The sequence below is a fragment of the Photinus pyralis genome, unplaced genomic scaffold, assembly GCF_008802855.1.
Source record: "Photinus pyralis isolate 1611_PpyrPB1 unplaced genomic scaffold, Ppyr1.3 Ppyr1.4_LG1, whole genome shotgun sequence".
In the NCBI taxonomy this organism is placed as follows: Eukaryota; Metazoa; Arthropoda; class Insecta; order Coleoptera; family Lampyridae; genus Photinus; species Photinus pyralis.
The window spans coordinates 64,772,838-64,796,731 of record NW_022170249.1 but is presented as its reverse complement, the minus strand read 5'-3'; the positions used below and the strand labels follow the sequence as shown (position 1 = coordinate 64,796,731).

General features: G+C 34.7%; 1 long non-coding RNA gene across 2 annotated transcripts in view; it reads left to right on the top strand.

Moving 5' to 3' along the window:
* LOC116182758 overlaps positions 1-23,894 on the top strand; it is a 110,648-nt gene that overhangs the window by 64,668 nt on the left and 22,086 nt on the right. Inside the window, exon 3 of one of the 2 annotated variants that reach the window (XR_004147610.1) lies at positions 14,373-14,463. The exons of the other annotated variant lie outside the window; for it this stretch is intronic. This is a non-coding gene — a long non-coding RNA (uncharacterized LOC116182758). The remainder of the gene's footprint in view (positions 1-14,372; positions 14,464-23,894) is intronic. 2 annotated transcript variants of the gene reach the window in all.

Here is a 23,894-nt window from a genome sequence, read left to right as displayed (position 1 = left end):
AAAAGCGTAAACACTTAAGCCTTAGAAAGCGTCGAATTTACCATAATTTTTTCTCTCTTTGCCTAATTAATTCCTCTGTCAGTTTTATTAACGCGAAATAAGTACGCGTCGAAACGAGAATTTAAATAACGAAAGAGCGAATCGACTTTCCGGGTTTGCGTTTATCCAGTTTCATCTTCCTGAAACCAATCAACAAAATTGCAGCTCGGTAAATCTAAAACAAGCGGAATTACACGTTTGTTTTTAATTGCCAGTAGCGGATATGATATGATTATTACGCTTCCCTGCCTATTTTTAATTGATGCATTCCCCCCATTTCGCTTAGGTTGCATACTCTACAAAAAAAAACTAACGTTGGTCCAGTTCATCCAAATCTCCTCGTTTGTGTAAACCTCAAAGGATTTTATGGGTCAAGTACTACGTTTAAAAACAAAGACTTGAAAGGTTTAAACCATTTGCTGATTAAACACTTTTCTTTTTACTAAAGGAAGTATGAAAGGTTTGCCTTTACTGGCGTTATTGTAATTTAGCCCCTAGAAAGGTAAGCCGCAAACTAAAAAAAAAATGCCCGAACACCCTCGTTATACATTTTTTTTTCGCGTTTCCTTTTTTATCTCTGCCGGAATATTAATAGGATTACCTGTGAACAAGATCTTTGGCAGCTTTAAGGATAGTAAAGAGTTGCCCATTATCGAAGACCAAATTTTCTACATGTGCCACGCTTTCCTATATGGGAACTAATCTTATATGCGTCAAGCACGTATTCATTTACAAATTTGAGCTCTTTTGCAATTTGCGCATCCGCCTCGGTGGCTACCCAATAGATCCAATTTTATTACAAAGAATCTCTCCGATTTGTAATGGTAATCAGAGTGTATCTAACCTTTGCCTTTGGGAGGAGATCTAGCGGATGCTATTTGAAAGCTGTGAAGATGACTGAGAAAAATGAACGGCTTGACCGAATGTATACCTACTTAGTTCTGAATTCAATTCGATTTTTTTAAAGTTCGATTTCGAAAAATCACGGCTATCTTTACCCATTAAAGATTATGGAATGAATCCCCTCCTGTAGAATCCATAATTTCAAACAGTTCCAAGATTGGGCTACTATAGTTCAAAAGTTACAGCCCTTTGAATTTTCTTTCGAAATTGGTTTCTAGTCTATAACTTTTGATTGAGAAGTCTGATCGAAAAAGTACGAATTGTTTTGGATTCTACGCACCAAAATTAATAAGAAAAAGTGTTTTCCCGAGAAATTTTGATGTAATCGATTTTTGGTAAAAAAAGGAAGCCTTTTTTTGAGGCTCGAAGAGAAAATTCTCTCAGATCGACCCGGAAAAAAATTTTTCTGATAGAATGGGGCCTGTAGAATCCATAATTTCAAACAGTTCCAAGATTGGGCTACTAGTTCAAAAGTTACAGGCCTTTGAATTTTCTTTCGAAATAGGTTTCTAGTCTGTAACTTTTGAATGAGAAGTCTAATCGAAAATGTACGAATTGTTTTGGATTCTACGCCCAAAAATTAATAAGAAAAACTGTTTTCCCGAGAAATTTTGATGTAATCGATTTTTGGTAAAAAAAGGAAGGTATTACACTGCCTTTTTTTGAGGCTCGAAGAGAAAATTCTCTCAGATCGACCCGGAAAAAAATTTTTCTGATAGAATGGGGCCTGTAGAATCCATAATTTCAAACAGTTCCAAGATTGGGCCACTAGATCAAAAGTTACAGCCCTTTGAATTTTCTTTCGAAATTGGTTTCTAGTCTATAACTTTTGAATGAGAAGTCTAATCGAAAAAGTACGAATTGTTTTGGATTCTACGCCCAAAAATTAATAAGAAAAAGTGTTTTCCCGAGAAATTTTGGTATAGTCGATTTTTGGTAAAAAAGGAAGGTATTACACTGCCTTTTTTTGCGGCTCGAAGAGAAAATTGTCTCAGATCGATCCGGAAAAAAATTTTTCCGATAGAATGGGGCCTGTAGAATCCATAATTTCAAACAGTTCCAAGATTGGGCCACTAGATCAAAAGTTAAAGCCCTTTGAATTTTCTTTCGAAATAGGTTTCTAGTCTATAACTTTTGAATGAGAAGTCTAATCGAATAAGTACGAATTGTTTTGGATTTTACGCCCAAAAAATAAGAAAAACTGTTTTCCCGAGAAATTTTGGTGTAGTCGATTTTTGGTAAAAAAGGAAGGTATTAATTACACTGCCCTTTTTTGAGGCTCGAAGAGAAAATTGTCTCAGATCGACCCGGAGAAACATTTTTCTGATAGAATGGGGCCGGAAAAAAATTTTCTTATAGAGATCCATGAAAATAATGGATAATATGGTGGGTGTTTTCTAAAAGAACACGCATATGCTTTTTGAACACTCGTAATATTTTATCCGACGAAGCTTTCGATATAGTACATTTCAATTTTGTGGGTGGTCTAATTCGTGTATGGTAGTTTAATGTACTAAGACCCTGTAACTGGGCTTACAAAAAGAGTTTGGTACCCTTGAACACGTGAATTTAAACGTACTTTATACTGCGATATTTTACCGTGTTCAGTAATGTTAATGTCTTAACCGACAGTTACACTTTTCTCGAGAAAAATTTAACTTTACAAAATCAAAATATGGTCATATATTGAAATCTGGTGCAATAGTCGATTTGACCCTCCTCTAGAGTCTTCAGGGAAATAAAGCTTCAAATCTGCGGTCTTTACTTAACAATTGAAAATGTATAATTAACTTTTATGACTCAGTTAGAAGACTTTCGTGATGTAACAGCAAACACACTTTACGTTTAAAAACGGTTTTAATGTGCTTTGAAAGGATTCGATATTGGTAGTATGATATACGTTTTTAGTGTAGACCGATTTTATTATTTTTTTTCATATTTTTTATTCATATATATAAACCATAGAGTTCACTTTCTACGTTGATAATACGTATATATAAATAACCGTTTTTTAGCATTCGTTTTATAAACGTATATAACACCTTAATATACGCATATAAATCTATATCAATGGCAAATAATAAACGCATAAATATTCTTACACCGATACAGCAGAATACATCCGCCGAACATTTATGCGTATTATATATGTAGGGTTTTAGTCTACAATAAACGCTTTTTATACGGAACTGTGTTGCTAGGGAACCCAGCAGCATCATAATATTTCCAATACTAATTATCATTACTTCTTTTCCCAAGAATATATTGCTAGCTAGACCACAATTGATTAGTCGCCTTTTACGACATGCAGTGTCACTGCAGTAGGGTTATTCTTTCCCCGCCCCTACACGGGTATGTAGAAATACTTATAAATTTAAATCAAAATTCATGTCGTTGTGTGCCACCCTGTATAAATATTTCAACGCAACCCAACCCTTATCTTTCTACAATTGGGCACGCGAGAACTGGAGTACACTCCAGAATGCAAATACTTAGGAGTCATACTGGACAAGAGGCTAACTTGGAAGAAGCCTCACATCACGATGGAGGTCGACAAGACCTAAATGAGCTGTGCTGGGAGAGGACCGAATTACGCTGTTTCAATGGCCTTAGGAACCGCTCCTACAGTATTTCAAGCCGAGATGCGAGGAGGTTATTGAGGCCAAAGGGCTACTAATGGGCTCGGACAGTGAGGCAGCTCTAGCAGCCTTCTCTTTGACCTCCAAGCTGCTCATGGAATGCCACACAACACTAGAAGAAAGAATATTCAGGCATAATCGTGTTACGTCAGTGTGAGTGCGAAGCCATGAGGGGATAGCCGGTAGAAGACTGATCACCTCGCTGAAGCCGGCACCAAACATCCCGAAATTGGACCGGAACCCCACTGTGGAGTACCAACAAGTCTAGCTGGAGGACTGATAGGAAACCAGCTCAGAAAAGGGTGGACACGTGGGAATCTGCGCTGCACAGAGATAATCCAGGAGATACTGGTCGTTTCCAGGAGACTAAAACCAACTCGTCAACAAAAGGCAATTCATAGTCTTGGTTACTGCACACTGCTCCTTGAGATATCATCTCAACCAAATCGCGTCTTAAGCTTATGAAGCTTCTAGAATATATAATGTGCCTGAAAACACGAAATGTAGCTGGTAGCGTTACTCTCTGAATTTCAGAGCAGTTTCTAGAACATATTTAAGCATGTCCAGGGTACAAGGTGTGACAACATAAAGTTGGGCTAAGACAAAGAATTGTCGTCGAATGCCGGTTGATAACATTTGACCCTACGTCCCAAGACCCTTAAGAATTGTGAAAATAGGCACACGTACAAAACACCCCTTGCACACTCAATTGATTTAGTTTTCAGGGTTAACTCGAATAAATGTATATTTCCGTTTGCGTCCAATTTTACTGAAATTACGGTATTAGGACGGACTACCAGTTGATGAAGTTGCGGTGAAAATAAATGAAATTGAGGTGTAATTATAAGGAACTGGGTGGAATTACACATGCCGTTTTATATTGGAATTGTGTGCAGAAACTGTATGAATGGAATTGTGCACAAATTATTAAAATTAATCTCTTGCTCTTTATTATTAGCGTTATTATGTTTACCTCTAATATGATACGAATCATACGGTTTCACAATGGAAAACTCAATGCCTGAACCGCATTTTCCTCCTTTCTTAAAATTGAAAGCTTTCTAGTAAATGTTCCCTAAAAAGTGGCGAAGAATTGACAGCGATGATATGAAATACCAATTTCAGACGAGAACGACAAGACTCGACATTTTTAAGACTTGCTCTCACAATAAGTGCAAGGTACATATTTTTTTTTAAAAACAACAGTTAAACTTCTCGTTATTTTATAAAAGCTAGAAAAACATAGGCGACGGGTTTACAATTTTATGAGAGGTTTAAGACAATGTTCCCTCTGTTGATACAACGCCTTAAAACGCTGAATTGCACATCTTATAAGGCTCTCCGCAATTTTTGCTAACCTCCTCCTAGCATTCTTAACAGTAGAAAACCTACATTTTCCGATACTGAATATTTTCAATAAACATCATCGTATTACGCTCGAAAGCTTCCGTAAATTATTCGATCACGTACAGAATCGCATTTTCGTTTCATCCGAATTTATCCATGAAGCGTTATGCGCTACAGCTGAAAAAGCTTTTAGCGACGGCAGAAATGGCATTTATTCAAACTCGGAGATCCGCAATGATTTACACACTTGGCTTACAGTCGTGTCCTGCACACCTAAATAAATTAAACCCGTTAATTTACCCGATAAAACCTTTAAACGGAAAAGCTTCGCGGGTAATATCGTGAAATCATTTCGTTACGACGTGATCCAATTCCTTACTTAAGAGCTTTCTACTTTAAGAATGGGTCAATCGGGAGCCGCAAATGTAATACAAAACCCTGACATTTTCGCCTAAATTTGTTTCCAATGTCAGCTCGATACAGTTGAGTGAAATTTCGTCCGAAAAGGTTGCGGATTATCCAATTATCATTAACGTAATAGAAGTAGAAAATTGATTTTATAAGAACAAGAGAAACGAAATTTGATTTAATCCGAGCGTGCGTTCTTGGCCGTTGTTATTTTTGCTGTAAAAGTTAATTGAATTTTTAGTAGAAATCATAAAAGATTTCTTTCATTGTCTAACATAAATAAATCTATTCTTACGCACTACCTTGATCTTTAAGCAGGATTTATTGTGGGTTTATTTTTAGACATTTCAGATATTTTAGAGGAAGATTGTGTCACTGCACAAGTTTGAGACATTTTTATTTGTATCTGTGCTTAAGAATCTTTAGCACTATCCTGAACGGTATTAGAAAAAGGTTGCATTTTATAATTACTTGTAAACTCTTGAAAATACATTGTTTTCTCATAGCAAATACCGGGCGATCAATTACAGCTAAGGATCGCTTGAACTTAAAGCAAAACACAATGAACACAATTATTAATATATACATGATGCTAATTTGTTTAATTTCATGCATTCAGTTCACTTATTTTGAATTGTTTTGTAAAAGATTTCACTTAAATCAATTGAAAACAATTAAATTTTGTACAAAAAGTCCACAGAGATCCTTAAAAGGCGCAGAAATCCGTTGAAAGTCTAAGATATTCTTGGAAATAAGATCCATTGCAATTCCCTTAAACTCTTTCATTAATCTGGCAATTTATTAGTTGGCAACCTTACATATTCTTACCAACAAAATTATTTAAGGAGTAGGTACTTACTTGACGTTGGCCACATTGAACTGGCATTTATTATAGGGTGGAAATTTTGTCTGAAACACTGAATAGATCTTCAAAACAACATTTTTTGAAGAAACTTTATTCTATTGCAACATTGTGTTACAGCTTTGAGAACTTTAGGAGGTATCGGTTATAGGAAAGAATGCCGTTTTCTTTATGTAAAATTTGGAATACTAACCCTTCCTTGTATATTTATTTTAAATTGTATTCTATATGCTAAATCTGTTGAAAAGAATTAGACCCGAGATTAGACCCTTAGGTAGATCAAAGACGCCCAAGTCGAATCGTCGATTAGCAAGAGAGCAATACTTTATGCCGATTAAACAAAATGCATCCCTCTGGAGCGGATTTAACTTAAAAAGCAATTTTCTTGGATACGAAAATATTGCCGAAGGAAATATATAAATCGACGGAAGGTATTGGTAAATCCTATTTCAGAGCGATTTAGTGGCATACGTATAACGTACCTGTCTATGTGATCCAAAAATAGATTACGTTATGCCTATACAGGGTGACACTTTTAAAACTTTCAATGGGCGATATCGTTTTTTATATTAAAGGTATCACAAAATGGCCAAAACCGTTTCGGTAGAATCGAGGGGGAAGCAAAATGGTCGTATAAAGAAGGAACCAACTTCAACCTCGTACCCCCCGCCACCCCCATGCCTAAATTTTGAATTGTGACGTATCACTTGTGATACATCATTGGAAAGCTCTTAAAAAATGCTTTTCAGAAATACCAACACTGGTGCATTTAAACTGCCCATTCACAATTTATGTAATAAAAATGAGTAATTTGAGTATTTGATGAATTTGTCAGTGTTTGAAATTAAAAAAAATTTCTTAGATCTAGTGATGCTTTGGAAAAACAATGACTGCAATTTTTAGTAAATAATAATTTTCTATTGCTTTATTTGTTGATCGGTTATTATTATTTTAGGCTCGTTTTTAGTATTTCTTGGCAAGAAAATTACAAATTTTGAATTTAACTAAAGATTTCATAATGGTGTACACGTTAGCCGAAAGAGTTGAAATTATTTTCATCTATGGTTCTGAAGCGCGATCTGCATTTAGAACAGCAGCTGTTTTTAATGCCCGACACCCAAAACGACGTGTCAGTCACACTTATGTTGCAATGTTAGTGACTAAATTTGAAGAAACTGGGTCAGTGGAAAATAAGAAAAGAGACGGACCAAGAATAATGGATGAAGCTACTCAGAATGAAGTTTTTGGTCATTTTGGTGCAAACCCAACATCATCTATTCGAAAAGCAGCGACTATGACCGGACTTTCCCGAGAAACTGTACGACGAACTCTTAAGGTGCACAAATTCTACCCTTATAAGATGCAGATTGTACAGGAACTAACCGAAGACGACTCCGATCGAAGAATCCAATTTTGTGAAATAATGACCGAGAATATTCAAAATAATCCGGAACTGGTGAAAAACATTTGTTTTAGTGATGAATGTACATTCTTTTTAAATGGAAATGTGAACAAACATAACTGCCGGTATTGGGACGATAAAAATCCTCATCTTTTTCGCGAGGGGCATACTCAACGGCCCCAAAAAATTAACGTCTGGGCAGGTATCTTAGGTGATAGCATTATTGGTCCTCTGTTTATCGAAGGAAATTTAACTGGAGATACTTACCTAAACATGCTACAAAATACCGTCGAGCCTCTCATCACTCATGAAATACAGAATCAAATAAATCCAATTGACGGAAACATGAATTTGATTGAAGATTTCATACATTTTCAACAACATGGGGCTCCTCCTCATTACTCTATGGCTGTTCGTGAATTTTTAGATGAGAAATTTCCGGGACAGTGGATAGGACGAAGAGGTCCTATAGAATGGCCAGCACGATCTCCAGATCTGACACCATTGGATTTCTTTCTTTGGGGTCATTTAAAATCGGTTGTGTACAAAACTGAACCAGCTTCCATAAATGATCTTCGCTACCGGATAGTCAGGGAGTGTCGTTCACTTTCCAGGGAAGTGTTTAAAAATGTTAGAAATGAATTTGAAAACCGTTTGTGATATTGTTTAGAACAAAACGGTGAACATTTTGAACATTTTAGTAAATAAAAGTTGTTTATTTGCGGAGTTCAAATTTTGGTGTAATAAATTGTGAATGGGCAGTTTAAATGTACCAGTGTATGGTATTTCTGAAAAGCATTTTTTAAGAGCTTTCCAATGATGTATCACAAGTGATACGTCACAATTCAAAATTTAGGCATGGGGGTGGCGGGGGGTACGAGGTTGAAGTTGGTTCCTTCTTTATATGACCATTTTGGTTCCCCCTCGATTCTACCGAAACGGTTTTGGCCATTTTGTGATACCTATAAAAAACGATATCGCCCATTGAAAGTTTTAAAAGTGTCACCCTGTATATGATGAAAATTGTTTAGTTAAATACGGATATTTTTATTTAGCCATTAGAAATTTGTGTTATATAAATTGACATTTTCTAAATAATTTCGATTGATACCTCCGATTAGCACGCATAAATTTCTCAAAAATGTCAAATTCTAGGGGTTGAAACGTTGAAGAATGAGATCTCTTGTAAATCCTAGGAATTGTACACATAAATCTACACTATAAACTTGATTAAGTATATGGATATGGAAGACGTGCAAAAATATAGCTGCAATGGCGCAAGATTTCATTTGAGTCCTATTTACTATTAACCACTATATTCTGAGCGCGTTTAAAGCTATAACTATTTACCTAATATTCATTTATCCCCTCCAGTTTTAACACATCTCGTTCATTTGATTTTACGGAAACGAGCAAGCGATCGCTATACGTTTTAAATCAACCCTCACTTAAGACATTCCCTTAATAAAAGCAGGTAGGTGCATAAATCTGCTTATGGCATTTGATATGATTCGATTGTCTTAGGATTCTCGAACCTAGAATTTCTTTATAAAGCTTATTTAGAAATTATCCTATAAATCCTTCATGTTGCAATTTTCCTAGTATAATAGGTAATCTTTCGGAACTTTACTTAGAAACAACCGCCTTTGCTTCAGAAACTTAGGAAATTCCATAGAAACAAAATCAAAATGTGTTTAGTAAAGCATAAGCCCTTGTGTACGTAGTACGGGTATTACTCGATGTTTACACCCCTGAGGCTTTATAAGCTTGATTGTCGTCCTCAACGGGGCATATAAACATCATCATAATATCCTTATATTAAATAAATGATTATATCTACCCTGCTCCAACGTGCATAAGTTGTACGGCATATTAATAAGGAAACGGCAAAAGTCGAATTTATCATTTGAGACCATTATTGAATGTGAATTTAATTCCATTTCCACGTTCCATCTTGATAAGTAAACATCAGGTTTCCCCAAGCTTGCTAGAGCAGTTTGTACGGGTTTTCAATTTTGCAAATTCAAATTTGGTTTTATTGAAATAGTAAATACTTAGCCCACCTCAGAATTGAATATTTGGCAAACGAAGTCGATTTGATATTTACGTATTGTGTACACACCCACTACCATTGAAGTTCATCAATAGAACTTCGTAAATATGAGACAGGTTGGTCGTGTTTGCAATTTTTATGTTATTATTGAGGAAGATGAGTTTAAAAACGGAAGCTTAATAACATCGTATTACATTCTTGATATAAATTACATTGTATCTTTTGTTGACTTAGTCTTTATCGAGGCACGTTGCGGACTTATATTAAATTGCTTATATAAATTTCTTATTAGAGAAACTCGAAATTTTGAAACTGAGTAATTTAGACATGTCACCGCTAGTTTAAATACTCACTTTCATATTATGAGACAAATTATTTGGCGGAAGTTCTCATTTAATATTATACTTAGATTTTAAGTAAAATGAAAAAAGAGAATTTTCCTGTCACAAGTAGATTCAACAAACATTTCCGCTCTATTTAGTTGACCAGAATGGTAATAAACTTTACGCGCTCTTGTTGGATGAGTTGCCAGATTCCCTATAATCAATTCCCCATATTTCAAAAAATTTGATGTGACTAGCATAGATACCACCAGCACATGCGAAATTTTGCTCTTTTATGTCTAGAATATGTGTACCAAATTTGGTTCCAATCGGTTCAGCCGGATATGAGAGTAGAGACAGACAGACCGATCGACATCATTCAATCACGTATGCTCAGCAAGAGTACCTTCACTACCGCCCCGTTAAAACCTCCCTCCCCGAAAGCAAAATACTCCCCTTTTAAACCCCAACCCAGAAGAGTGCATAGGGATAGACGCACAGGAAACCCACCCAACACATAAACAAAATAAGAAGAAACAAAATCGCTTGAGCATTATTCAGACACTTTTTACCGTAGAAGTCAATGCCGCCAGTCGATTGTTTCTTGTCCTTTTAGTAACTGCGCTGTAACTCAAAGTTGATTTTTTTATATAGAAATTATACTTGGCCATGGTTTAAAATTCCTTGTTTTACGAACTTTCCGAAAATGTATATGTCATACTTATTTTCAGTGATAAGTTTTCTACAATCAAATTTTGTTTATTAATTTTTTTTTTATTATCAATTGATTTTATTTAAATGTTATATAAAATATTTCGAACATTTAAAAAAAGTTTAAATTATTAATCCATATTGTCTGAAAGTAAACAAACAAAAAACACAGTCGCCTGTGAAAAACAGCTGTAGTTTGTTTTTTTTTTAAAAAGTTGAAACCCTACTTAACTTGAACTTCCAAAGGCGACTCATTTTTGATTTCCCGTTAGATTTGTCTGCACTCTTTTTGTAGGAAATTTAGAAGCAAACTACGAAGCTTCTTCACGGAGAATGGCAAGAGATATATTGTTGTTTCGATGACTAGAACATTAATATTAAAACGCAGAAATACAAATCAAATAGGTATTATAAGAACCAATATTTAAAACCCAAAGATTCATTGGTTTCTTAGGAAGGGAAATGAGGTCCAAAATTTTAGCGATGTCATTATTTGGAGTGATGAAGCACACATATCAAGTGCTGGAATTTTTAATAGACAAATAACTGCTATTGGAAAACCCCACCTAACTATATCAAAAGAGTAATTGTTAAGTATTCTTTGCTATATCTATACGAGTCCAAGGAAAATTTGGGTTTAATGTATGGTGACATAATTTAAAATATTATATTTTTAGAGGCACACTTACATCTAACAGATATATCCAAAGAGCACAATGGATTTGCTGGATAATATAAAATTAAAATGATCTCGTATCTAATAATTGGATGGGGATGCATTGGATTTCTTTTTGTGGGTTTTTTTGAAAAATGAAATTTATAAATATCCTTCTACAACGGAGGAAGAATTACGGGAAAATGTAGCAAGATCGCTTGAAGCAGTTTAACCAATACAAATTCTGAATGCAACAAGATAATCTGAGAGCTGGTAGACATTTTTGGGTAGATATTTGAGGCACGCTGAAAACTTGTCCAATACTTCTCCAATAATACCCAAACACAGAATTGCAGACTTGGCTCAAGAATAGCGGGGCTAAATCAACCCTTCTATTTTTAAAGATTTTTACACCCTTAAATTTAATATTTAAAGAGCGACAAAATCAATAAGCCAGATCATTTAGTGGGGCTTTACACTGGAGTTTTTAACTTTTAAATGTCCGATCAACACCAAGCACAGAAATACCTATACCTGAGACACCTGAAAGTGCAATTCCCGCCAGAGATAAAATGAAACTGGGTTGAAATTCTATTGGCTAATGGACATTGATCACCAAGAGCCAAAAAAAAGGTGTAGGTAGCACTAAATCAGCATTTTCTTGTTTGCGTTGAAAATGGTGCGAATGGGGTATTTTATTGGATGAATTACTTAAATCAATAAGCTTTCATAATTCATACAAAGATTTACCTTTCAGTTATAACACCAAATACGAATACCAAAGTCAATACGTTATATGGAGATTTTACGTGGAAAACCAACCGCGCTAATTTTATTAATTTCTAAACATTCCTTTTGCGGCGTATTGCGGTGAAAATTTGCCCAGCATCGTAATATACTTGCAGTTCCCAAGTGAATATCTCGACCGTGCCGAGCTAATTATATAAATTGGCAGGTAATTTAAAACAATTGCTGTTCTTGTGTATTTTCGCCTCTTTTGAAAGCTTAGCTCTTCTGCACCAAGTTTATAAACTGCTTGGCCGGTTTCCAACCGCCACCGATAATAATCGATTTTCTATTCGAAGCGCATTCTGCACTTTATCTTGCCTTTTTTGCACCATGCATCGCGTCTAGCTTTAAGATTTGCATTGTTACGAGTGCTGCTGCGGTCTGAATTGGAAATCGCCGAGCACTCTAAATGTGAAATGAGGCAATAACGATATTTCACAGTTCTGGATTTTGTGTATGCATATACGGAAGAGTACGATAAACATCGCCATTATTTTTATAAACAATTGTTTGCCGCTATCTTTTTGTTTACTGTTGATTGATTTAAATATGTAGAACATGAGGGTTAGAACTCAAGACTGGGTCCGCTGAACGCTGAAGGTATCATAATCTTGCCAAGTTTACCGTCAGCATTTGACCTGAAGGCTGAATGCAACATGTTTCTTTCTTTATATGTTATTAAATGTTTGAGATATTTTTTAACAGATTTGTGCGAGTTATTTTTAATGGAAGGGGGTTCTCGAGTATTCGTCAGAGATTCTTCGCAGATTTGCACACAATTTTTGCGGGTATTTCTTAGGAAATTTTTTCTGCAAAAATACAGTAAAATGTTTTTGTCCTAGAAGATTCTACATCTATTCTTTAAAGATTATTTAGAGCTGACCCAAAAGTTCAGAGTTTCTCTGAGATCCCTAAGAGATTTTCCATTATATATACTAAAATATTCATATCCTCTGAAGATCCTTTGAACATTTCCAGATGTCTTTCAAAAAAAGCTTCTGTGATTGTATGAGTTTTACAAATAATATACATTTTAGTCGCAAACGAGGGTTTTGTACAAAAGTTGTAGATATTAAACTGTTGAATTAAAAAACCTTGATTTTTTTAAATCCGGCTACAAATAATGGCGATAAAGGAAGTGGGAGTACAGATGGACCGACAGACAGACCGACATCATCGAGATTTTGTTTGATTCGGATTCCTGGTGCTTCAAAACGTGTATTTCCGTAAAAAAAGTTGGGAGTTATTGTTACCCCAATGCAATACCTCCCTACTAACGTGCGGGTGGTACAACTTAAAAAGAGCGCAAAATTTAAGATTTCTGTGGAAACCAACGTATTCAGATTGTCGGTTCTCTGCCTGATAAACTTCACTAGACCGTAGTATTACCACCATGACTAAACACGTCTAGTGGTAACTCTTACAAAACGACATTGGGAACGGAAAATAGTGTCGGAAATTAAACCATTCATATATTTCGAAATAATGCATTGCAGACCGACTGCATTTGAATACCGTTCAGAACAAAATGAGAATGATTATATTATATGGCAGCAGAAATTGCGGTAATATTAATCATCCACCGTTTCCTACCTCCCATCCGGGAATTTAATTCGGGTTTATAAATGCTTCCTAAGCGTACCTATAATTTCATATGTAGCCTTATTCATAATGCGCGCCCTAATCTTATGTTGTCAACACGAGGGGTAATTTACGACTGCATTCCTTAAGGGTTGACCTTATATATGAGCTGATCCCGATTGTCTTCGAACACATAATTACGTTTAGGGAATTGAGCGGATGTTTATACGCAAATTGGTCGTACGAAGATCCCTAGGGATCGGTTAAAATGATTAATGACGTAATTAGATTTCATTTCATTCCTATCCGCACTCGATCAATAAATCATCCTTATTATATAAGCTTTATTTATCCCATTTTTAAAAGTGGGAGTTCCGGAAGCTTTTTGACATATTACTTTTTAATGCGCTGTATTACCCACGGAAATTCTTTAATTAGGTACGTTTTAAATTTTAGTATCGTGTACTTCTTGTGTTTCGGCATGTGTTTTTGGGCATTACTTTACTCATGTAGACAGTTGCTCGATTTTGTTACATTAAAATCAGAATCGTAACGTGCTCCCTACATTTGTACATAACAATCGATACCTCGCGGCGCCTTTACATATGTGATGAACTGGACATGTATGAAACTATTAATTTGTGCCTTACAACTTTTCAGGGGAAATCCGTTTTGCGCGACTGAAAAATGGAGAAAGAAGGTGAAAATCCGCACAAAACATCGAGACTCTCTATTAAATCGCCCGTATCGAGTAAGTCGGTTGTATGAATTCAGTAGAGGGTAGAACTTTATCTTCTATTTACTCTGTAGAGGCAGCTTTCCTGTATACCAATTTAAAAATTCAGTAGCTTTGTAGACAGCACACGTAGTAAATATTGTAGATGAATTGCAAATCTGTGCCAAGGTTTTTTACCTACGTCACTTTTTAGCAATGACGTTTCGTACAATTTCTGCACCCTCATTAATAATGTACGACGTTATGTTGGTTGAGCGCTTGTACTAGGTGTGTTGAGCGTATACTTTGAACAACGGAAAGCTCGGAGAATTTTATGGCATGCTGAGCACATTTTGTAAATGCTAGTAGTAGTTGTATTGTGCGCTGTGAACATGAGTGCCCTTCATGTTGTTTCATCGCCTTAAAAGTTTGTACACACGTTTTGACTCATAAACCATTCCGTTTATACCCAGAAGTTAAATGAAATTACACTGAATAGGTTCTATTTACCATGACCAGTATAATAGCACGACTCGTTTTGATACAAAAACTATAAGCAAACTAACATTAAAATCGGAAATTGTCTGAATAATCGCAGTTATGCGAAAATAAAATTCTCACAAACAAATAATCCGTGAAAATCTAATCTCGTCTGCCGAAAACTCTCTTCACAACTCGGTCTCACTAACGTTTATTTCGAAAATGCACACTTTCTTATTGCTCTTATTCCGCGCATACTTTCGTTCAGGTTCGCTATGAAGCGGTATATGTGTAAATTTTTCTATGTTGAACAACATTCAAATTTGAAAATAAAACTTTTGACAACGGCTAAAGTTGAAAGTTTCATTTCCGAGGAAGCAACTGGTGTGGTAGTTGGAGGTATATGTGAGGGGATCTCAAGTAATTGCAAGGTATCTCCAAGGATATTATGTAATTTACGAGGACCTAAAAAGATTTCAAGGTATCTCCCTATGGAACACGACTAGGATACTGCGGAAGCGTAGAATTAAATTATTTATTGATCTGCGGAGCTAATTGTAAATTTACACATTTATATGGGAGTGCATAACACGGTAATTTAAATCCTGCTATACATATACATGAAATGTATTTAAAATAGAAAATATAAAATGCATTGCGGTAGCATTTAAATTACCGAATATGATTATTAAATTTTAAACTGCAGAATGAAAAACAGGTAAATAAAAATTCCAATATGAATTATTTTGCGATTTAATTATTTGCAATAGAATCTACAGCAGTGTTAATTATACACAGTTTTTCAAATGTATTATCCTTCATGCTGCGATTGAGTGAATATTCCTGCAAACATTTCAACTGGAGGTCGATGAGGAATTTGGGCGGTCATAATTTTAGAGTCTTCGAACACTCTAGAAGGCATTTAAAAGTTTCCGGTATAGTCGCCCACGGAAGATTCTCTTCCGAAAATTGCACCTCCAAAATATTCATATTGTCTTTTATGCGTCTTTTAATTTTTATAGAGCATTGTTTTCATAATAGGTCGGATGTCGCAGTCACTATTAGTAGGTGATCTTAATTGGCTCCAAACCACTGAAGAATCGTGAGGTCATTCGATGAGCAATACGGAATCGGGGTAGTTGAGAAGTACGTGGGAAATTGATTCAGTACTTTAAATTTTATTTAATTGGTACCAAGTAAAGACGGGCCGTGTTTTATAGATAAGAAGCCATTGTATGGGCGGTGCTTATTGAGGCAGGGATATGAAAAATTGGAAAATTATCAAGCTAAGTACTTGATTTGAATCACTACAATAAAGTACAATAAAGTCTCACATTTATTGAAGCGGTGTGAGTGATTAAATATGTCTAATCGAAGGGTACATCATGTACTCTCACTTTATTTTAAAAAGTGATTAAATATAAAACCCCTCCATATTTGGCGGAACGCTTAACATACCGCACAGATGTATATAATCTGAATGTAAGAAAAAAGTTTTATCTTAGGCCTCCTAGGCACATAACGTCACTGTTTGAGAGGTCTTTTTCTTATAATGTTTGTAAGTTATGGAATTCTTCACCAGATAACATCAAGAACATCTCCTCCTTACCTCTTTTCAAATCTGCTAGTAAACAGTACCTACTACAATCTCAATAAGCCACATTAACTATCACTATCTCGCATCAATTGTTAGCAATCTGGACGTTTCGTGAACCATCCTATTTATATCGTAGATTTTATTTCTTTCCTCTTTCTTTCTTCTATCTATATTGTAAATTTTATTTTCTTCCTTCCCGTTGCTGATTTTGGTCCAAGTGGAAGACCAGGAGCGGCGCTTGTGCCTGTCCCTGAACTTGCACCTATTGTCACTCATAAATGTATCAACAAAGAAATGTTTTTTATTTGCTGTTTGTTCGGTTGACAATAAAGACATTTATTATTATTATTATTATTCTCAATAAAAAATTAATAAGGGGACTTTTTACAAAGGGAGCATATCCAAGCGAAACGTCCTCGGTTTATTTGAAAAACACGTTTGTTTCCGTTCCCTTTGCCAACACTCAAAGTAATATAACACTATGTGGGTAGATTTTGAAATTCCTGGTTCAATATACCTGACTGTAAACAACGTGATTCCAAGCATCTAATTAGAAAGTTTCTTTGTATAGTAAAGAGTGGTCACTTTGAAATTATACTGAATACATAACATTAATAACTAATTAAATTTAATAATTAAAGTCACAGTGGAACGTCTTTCATTGCTTAGTGATTCTTGACGGGAGTAGCACAATAATGAGAAAACTTGGTATAAAACAAGTGCTGAAGGCTGACAGACTGAAATCTAAATATAATTTACTTGAGACAATGGTTTGGAATACATCTCTATTGAAAGTATTGGTCTAATTCTTTAAACATTACAAGTAAAAATGTACTTTTTCCCGTAATTTATGCAGTTATTGATCACATTAGAATTGATAAAAAGACATGTAATTATAATGGTAATGTGGTAACATTAATTAAACGGATAACTTTTCTAATAGACAACTTCAGAATACAAAAGTGAGAAAAGAAGTGGGGAATTTTTCAAACTTAGTAACTTTTCCTTTGAGAGCGAAAGTTGGTAAATTACAAACACGAAGGAAATTATTTTAATAAACCTTTGAACTGAATTATATGTAGGCTGTATTTCTTAATAAAGTTTGGAAACGTTACACATATACCAAATTAAAAAAGGTTCAAAGGCGAAATTGATGTTGAAGGCAGCGGTGTCATCGCCTCGTTTGAACATTTCATCAAATTGAGATTTTTTCCTTGCTCCATAAAATGTAACAAATGTCATAAGTTTAAAATTTGAGGAAACGCAATTTAGACTGTTAGACCTTACTAAATTTGAGAACGTTTTGCGATTTTTTACGGTAATGCTTTCATTTGTAACCAAATCTTTTGTATGTCATTCTGGGGATTCATAACAGTGTTCTTCCATGACAGTATAAAATAACGAAAGCTTTGTGTTGAGTAGGTATACTATTTCAATGTAATTTCTGTTCGTCTAATCATCAGGATAAATAGCAGCACAAGGAAGTAAACCACGGTATATAATGTAGCCTGTATTATACTAACATTATAACATTTTTTTCTGGATATCTCTGTAAGTGGGGAGTTTTTGAACCTTAAATCCTGGAAATGGAGATAAGGAAAAAAGAATCCGGTGTTAAAAGTCTAAATTAAAGGTGTTTTACAGTGTCGCTTTTTTTATAGGAAGCGGTTCATTCTGAAATCAAATAGTGTTTAAAATCTGTTTCGCACTGTACATTACGGTCAAACAACTTAAGTATGATGTACAAAGTTTAATTAATTATGTTTGTTTAAAATTCCACATAGACGTTTATTAACGCATTTCGCGTACAATTTTGGTTAAATTAGAACAAAGTTGCCAAAATTCACAAGTAATAATATTCACAGACTAAGACTAAGTGAATAAAAATTGTTAAAGATATTAATAGTGAACTTGTCCTTTAGTTGGCATAGATAGATATAAAATTAAACTCGCAAAAAAAGCAAAGGAATGGGATCTGGTAAATTATACATGCTATACAAAGCAAATGAGAAACCTGAAGGAATAAATATAGAGTGGAGTGTGGTTCGAAGACTTTCTTAGAATGGTTATGATACCGTTTCAGACAAAGAAGAGAATAAAGAAATGCGAGGAATACAGAACTATTAGTGTGATAGCTCATACTGCTAAGATTTTGATGCGGTTGTTGGAAGGAGGTTGAGGAGGACAATGGAGGGAGCAGTGGAGGAAGAACTCAGTTGGAGTCCGTAGGGGTTTGGAAGCCAGGGATGCAATAGCAGTAGTAAAAACGATTGGAGAAAGATATAGAACGAGGAAGAACTGTAAGTCTGTGCCCAGTAGATTTAGAAAAGGCATTCGATTGTGTGAAATACGAAAAACTGTTTCATTTTAAGGGACAAGGGTGTGGAGAGAAAGAAGAATGATCAACAACTTGTACACGAAGCAGGCGATGGAGATAACTGAATGGTTTGGAATAGGAAAAGGAGATAGGCAGGGATGTTGTCTATCACTAATCTTATTTAATATCTACATAGATGAAGTGCTGAGAAAAGAATAGGGGAGTAAAAATAGGTGCCAGAAATGTAAGGTCAGTCAGGTTTGGTGATGATGATCATATTTGCTGAAAACCCGCGGAAATTGAATAAAATGTTGAAACGACTAGAACAAGAGAAATTGGAAGAAGTAAGTACTTAGGCGTATATGAGAAAGAGAGTGGTGTAAAAGTCAAAATGTTAATTGCCATTTTGAACTAACAGTTGACTAAATTCTGAGAAAGACTGCTTAACCAGGCATATGCCAAAGTATCAAGTAACAATAAGGTTAAGCAGTAGGAATTGTTGAAGGATGTATTTGACACATAAAATAATTATTCTGTTAGTCATTTTTGAAGAATTGTATTCTTTTTACCCGAGGAATAAATACACCTTTTAATATTGTGGTTTTGGAATAGAAAGAATTTCAATACTTAACAGTAACATGGATTTAGATGTGTGAAAAAATCTGCTCAATGTTTAGTTTGGAGCGTTGTGTTCTATGGGTGTGGGGTATGAACATTAAATAAAAGAGAATTATAAAGACTGTTTTAGGCTTTAGCCCTTGGTTCGAGGTGATTGTTGAAAAGAATTAAAGAAGAACAGTTGGAGCTATGCCTCATCAAACATTTCCAACCATCAATAACTTTCTTTTTCTACCTCTGTCGCCCAGTTATACATCCTGTATTTTGAAAATCAATACGAATTTAACATTTCACATAGCAAACAGAGAAAAGCGAACTCGAAATATCGATGCGATCGTGGACTAAAGACAATTGACATTAAATTAAAAACCTTAAGCGGTTGCGGATAATATGAATCATTTCTGTTGACAGTCGCTTAATTTTGTTTGCCCGCTCCTTCACCGAGCATCCTGGGGAACATACCTTATACTTAATTTTTTCTCTCAAGCGGCGGAAGGGAATAAATTAAAAAGGTCTATTGAATTAAGAAACGGATAAAATGGAAATTGAAAAATATAATTAATACGCGCTCGCTTTGCATAGTATCCAATTTGGGATAATTGAATTGAATTATTACAAAATACAAGCACAATCTATCAAACTCGGGCATCTTGTATATTAATTGATTAATCTTTAAAGAGCAAATTAGACGCAACAGTAGTCACCCCCGCTTGACATATCCACGGCTGACATATCTTTAAGCCTATTCTTTCCACATGAAATCGCTGTGAACTCGATAGATAATTTCACACATATTACCTTCGTTTGCGACACATTTCCAATAATATGGAATAACGCGTTCGTTTCTATGACGATTCCTCATTTTCATTATGAACGTTCCTTTTCGTTCTCAAAACATCTGACTGTAATCGCTCATTTTCCACACTAGTACGTGACGATATAATTCCAAACTGTACTTTAAGTGTTTCCACATTTCCACTTAATGAGCGAAGTTTTTAATGATTTACAACTTTCCCTCTACAAATTATCGTAGCTGAAGCACGTCTCAAGTTTAATCTTCAACTACAAGACGGGTTTAAGTCAGTCTCTTCGGTTGACATTTACGATACTAGGCTTTGTGCACGGTTTATCAACGCAGAACGTCACTCTTTACAAAGCAGCAATAATTGGAACAATGGTAGGCGGATAAAGTGATATTCACTTTGACTCGTTCATGATTTATTAACAAAAAAAACACTGTGTAGTGCCGAAAAATGAACAAATATTCAAATAACACGTCAAGATAAGGGTGGAAGGTTGAGAACTGGGAAAGATAAATTGCTCCTTCAAAAATGAATAACAGACAATGATACGGAAAAAAGATGCCATTTCAATTTAAAATTTGTGGAAATTTAAGTGGAGGTACATTTGTCGAATTCTTAAATTGGTTTCCACTAGTGACAAATACGACTAATATAATTCCAGTCTTTTTATTTATGATTATTTAATTACTGGTTAAATAATATCTAATAAGAAAAATTAAACCATTCATATAATTTTCTTCTCGATCATACATCTGTGGAAAATGTGAATAAGTACTATATCTAATATCACACCGATCTTTAACAATCCTTAAAACTAAATGGAAGACAGATAAGGCTATATTTTTCAATTAGGATATTGGGGTCAAGCTAAACAAATTTAAGATTCTGAGAAATTTTAGAATTCTGCGAAAAAATATTCAAATTCTGGGAAACATATCAGAATTTTTGGTGAAGAAACTGCAGAGGAAACAATATCCTCCTCAATTATTGTTAAATTATACGATGGTGCCTATTCTATAATATGGGAGTTACCGACGAAATAATTAAAAGCTCTGTTGGAATCGAATATAGGAAATATTACATAAGTACCTATACATTATCAGAACAACTCTCCACAGGCGTAAGAAGTGGATGGATTTTGTTCAAAAAGAGGGATAATTTAATGGGTATAAGATGTTTACATAATGACAATGTGGTTCCCCCAAAAGAATCCCAAGATTCAAGGAGTATTAAATATAATTATTGGAAACCGTCTCCTAATCTATTTTTTGTTCCTAATTCTAAAATTGTTATATATTAGTATTAGGGAAGCGGAAGAAGTATGTCTTCAAAAAATGGTCGTATCAGCTTTATACAGACATGGAAAGTAAATAAATGAATTTTTAATGAGATCTGGTATAAAATTGATATTTTTCACTCATTTTATTGGGAAATCTTTAAAACTTCGTATCCTAATGTGAAGAAAAAAATATACTTTCAATTTGTTTAATTTCACTTTCCATTTTTTGTCAACAAAATAACCATAAATGTAAGTATTGCAGCTATACCAATAACTTATATTGTTTTTTTTTAAATATTTTAGTCTATGGGGTTTGATGAACATTGACTTTGTTGTGGCTAGATTTAGTTTAGGTAGCATTGGGGAAACTTGGGTTTTAATTTTAGATTTAGATTTGGTTTTAAATTTTTTCACGTGTGTTTACGAACCCAGTATGTCCCAGAGTCTTGTATTTTCTATAAGCCTAGTGAAATATTTAAAAAATGCTATGTAAATCTAGTTTCTGTAGCCTTTTGGAGTCATTTTCAGTCACGAATAGTGGGATGATAATCTTAGTGTGTTTTTTTATGTATTATTATTTTGGGCGACCAACGACGGCAATTACATTTACTATCCAACAGCGTGGGGTGTGGGTATTGGGTTTTGTGTTTTTGCGTGTATTTTAAAGGGGAATTTATACAAAAAGAGAAAAAAGTTAGCAAGTTTAATTGAGGTGTTGTTTTGGGTGGTTTTATTGAATGGCAATTATTTTATATTAATTGATATTAAAAGCATTATGCGGGTCACTCTGTAATTGGGCGCAAGCCTGTTGATGGCCCAGAATAAGAGAGAGATAATAAATAAATAAATAAATAAATAATTTTTGTGTAACAATTGAGGGTAGAAGAGAAGAATGTGGGATTGTAACTTTGTCAACTGAAGAAAGAGCAGAAATGATGAAAGGCTCGTTTGATACTGTTAAAGAAGAAGGAATTAATGCGAGTCTAAAAATGATAATGCAAATGCGCAAAGAAAGTAGAGAGGTAATTAGAAATTAGATGAGCATTTGATTAGGCGTTTAACGAAAGGAACTGCTCAAATTTGGTCCGATACGGCAGAAGATAAAATTAATGATGAACGTTTGAAGAAAATTTTAGGAAACACTACTGGGAAACAAAATAAAATCATGTAGGGATACTCCGCAATAACAAATAGAAAAATTCAATGTTCATTTCCTTACACATATCATAAGATGTTTGGGACAAAATCTTCGTGGAGCTGGGGGGTATTCCATACCTAAAATCTATAATAATTTGTCCTTGTCAAAAACGGAAAAGGGGCCGTTTCTCCACTAAGAATGTTTCCTTATATAACATAACATAATTTCATCTAATAACTCGAAATTAATTAATTATTTCAATTAGAAAGAACTTCAGGTCGGAACTAGGAAGTTGAGAACGGGAAAAAGCTAAAATTTCCCTTTTAATATGTAAATCTCACTATAAGTAAACGAATTTGCAGGGAGAAAGCTGAAAGTACTAGGGCTGTACAGAATAGGAATGAGATGAGTGGTAGGTAAAGGAATTTAATAAATAAACCAATTAGGGAATTGCCATAGATAAAACATTGAACAGTGAATAAGTGCAGCAAATAGTAAATGTTTTGCTGTGGTTACAAGAAAATGTTTAATTGTAGATAGGGACTTTAGATATTGGACACAAATTATTCGTTTTCCTCTATTGGTCCTTGTCCACAATTACTTATTTTTGAACATCAGCTACTTCGGATCCTTTAGTTGCGGCATATGCAATTAACACAACCTAACGTTCTTCATACAGTGGTGTCAACAGTATGCTGTAAGGTGGTTTTTCAAGCGAAATTCTTACCCTATGTCCTTATCGACTTGTTTTAATTGTGAACTGCAGACAAATTCTAGTGAAACGATAGGGATGAGTGATAAAAAAATAGGAACAACCCGATTTTGAATTAACCAAGGGAACCAAAAATTCTTTGAGCGTTAAAATTCCAATTACAATCTAAATTTTACAGAATGCAGCACGGTAAAGGAAATAGGGACAAAAGAAAATTCTCGCAACTAAATTAAGTAGCCGAGAATAAGGGGGTAGGTTTCTGCTTATGTATTAATCCCATTTTGTGCTGTAAATAAAGCAGCAGGCATTTACTATACAGGGTGTTTTTTTGGGAGCTTTAGTTAAAAGTTTCTGGGAAAGTAAAATAGGTAGGTTTTTGAAAATTTGTACTTAGGAGTTACTCTGAAGGCCGAATCGCTGTAAAATATTTTCAAAATGGCCGCACTTCCGGAAACACCGGAAGTAGATAGTAACTTCGTTATTTTAAATGGCAACCCCTATTTTTTATTGCTTTTTTGGATTC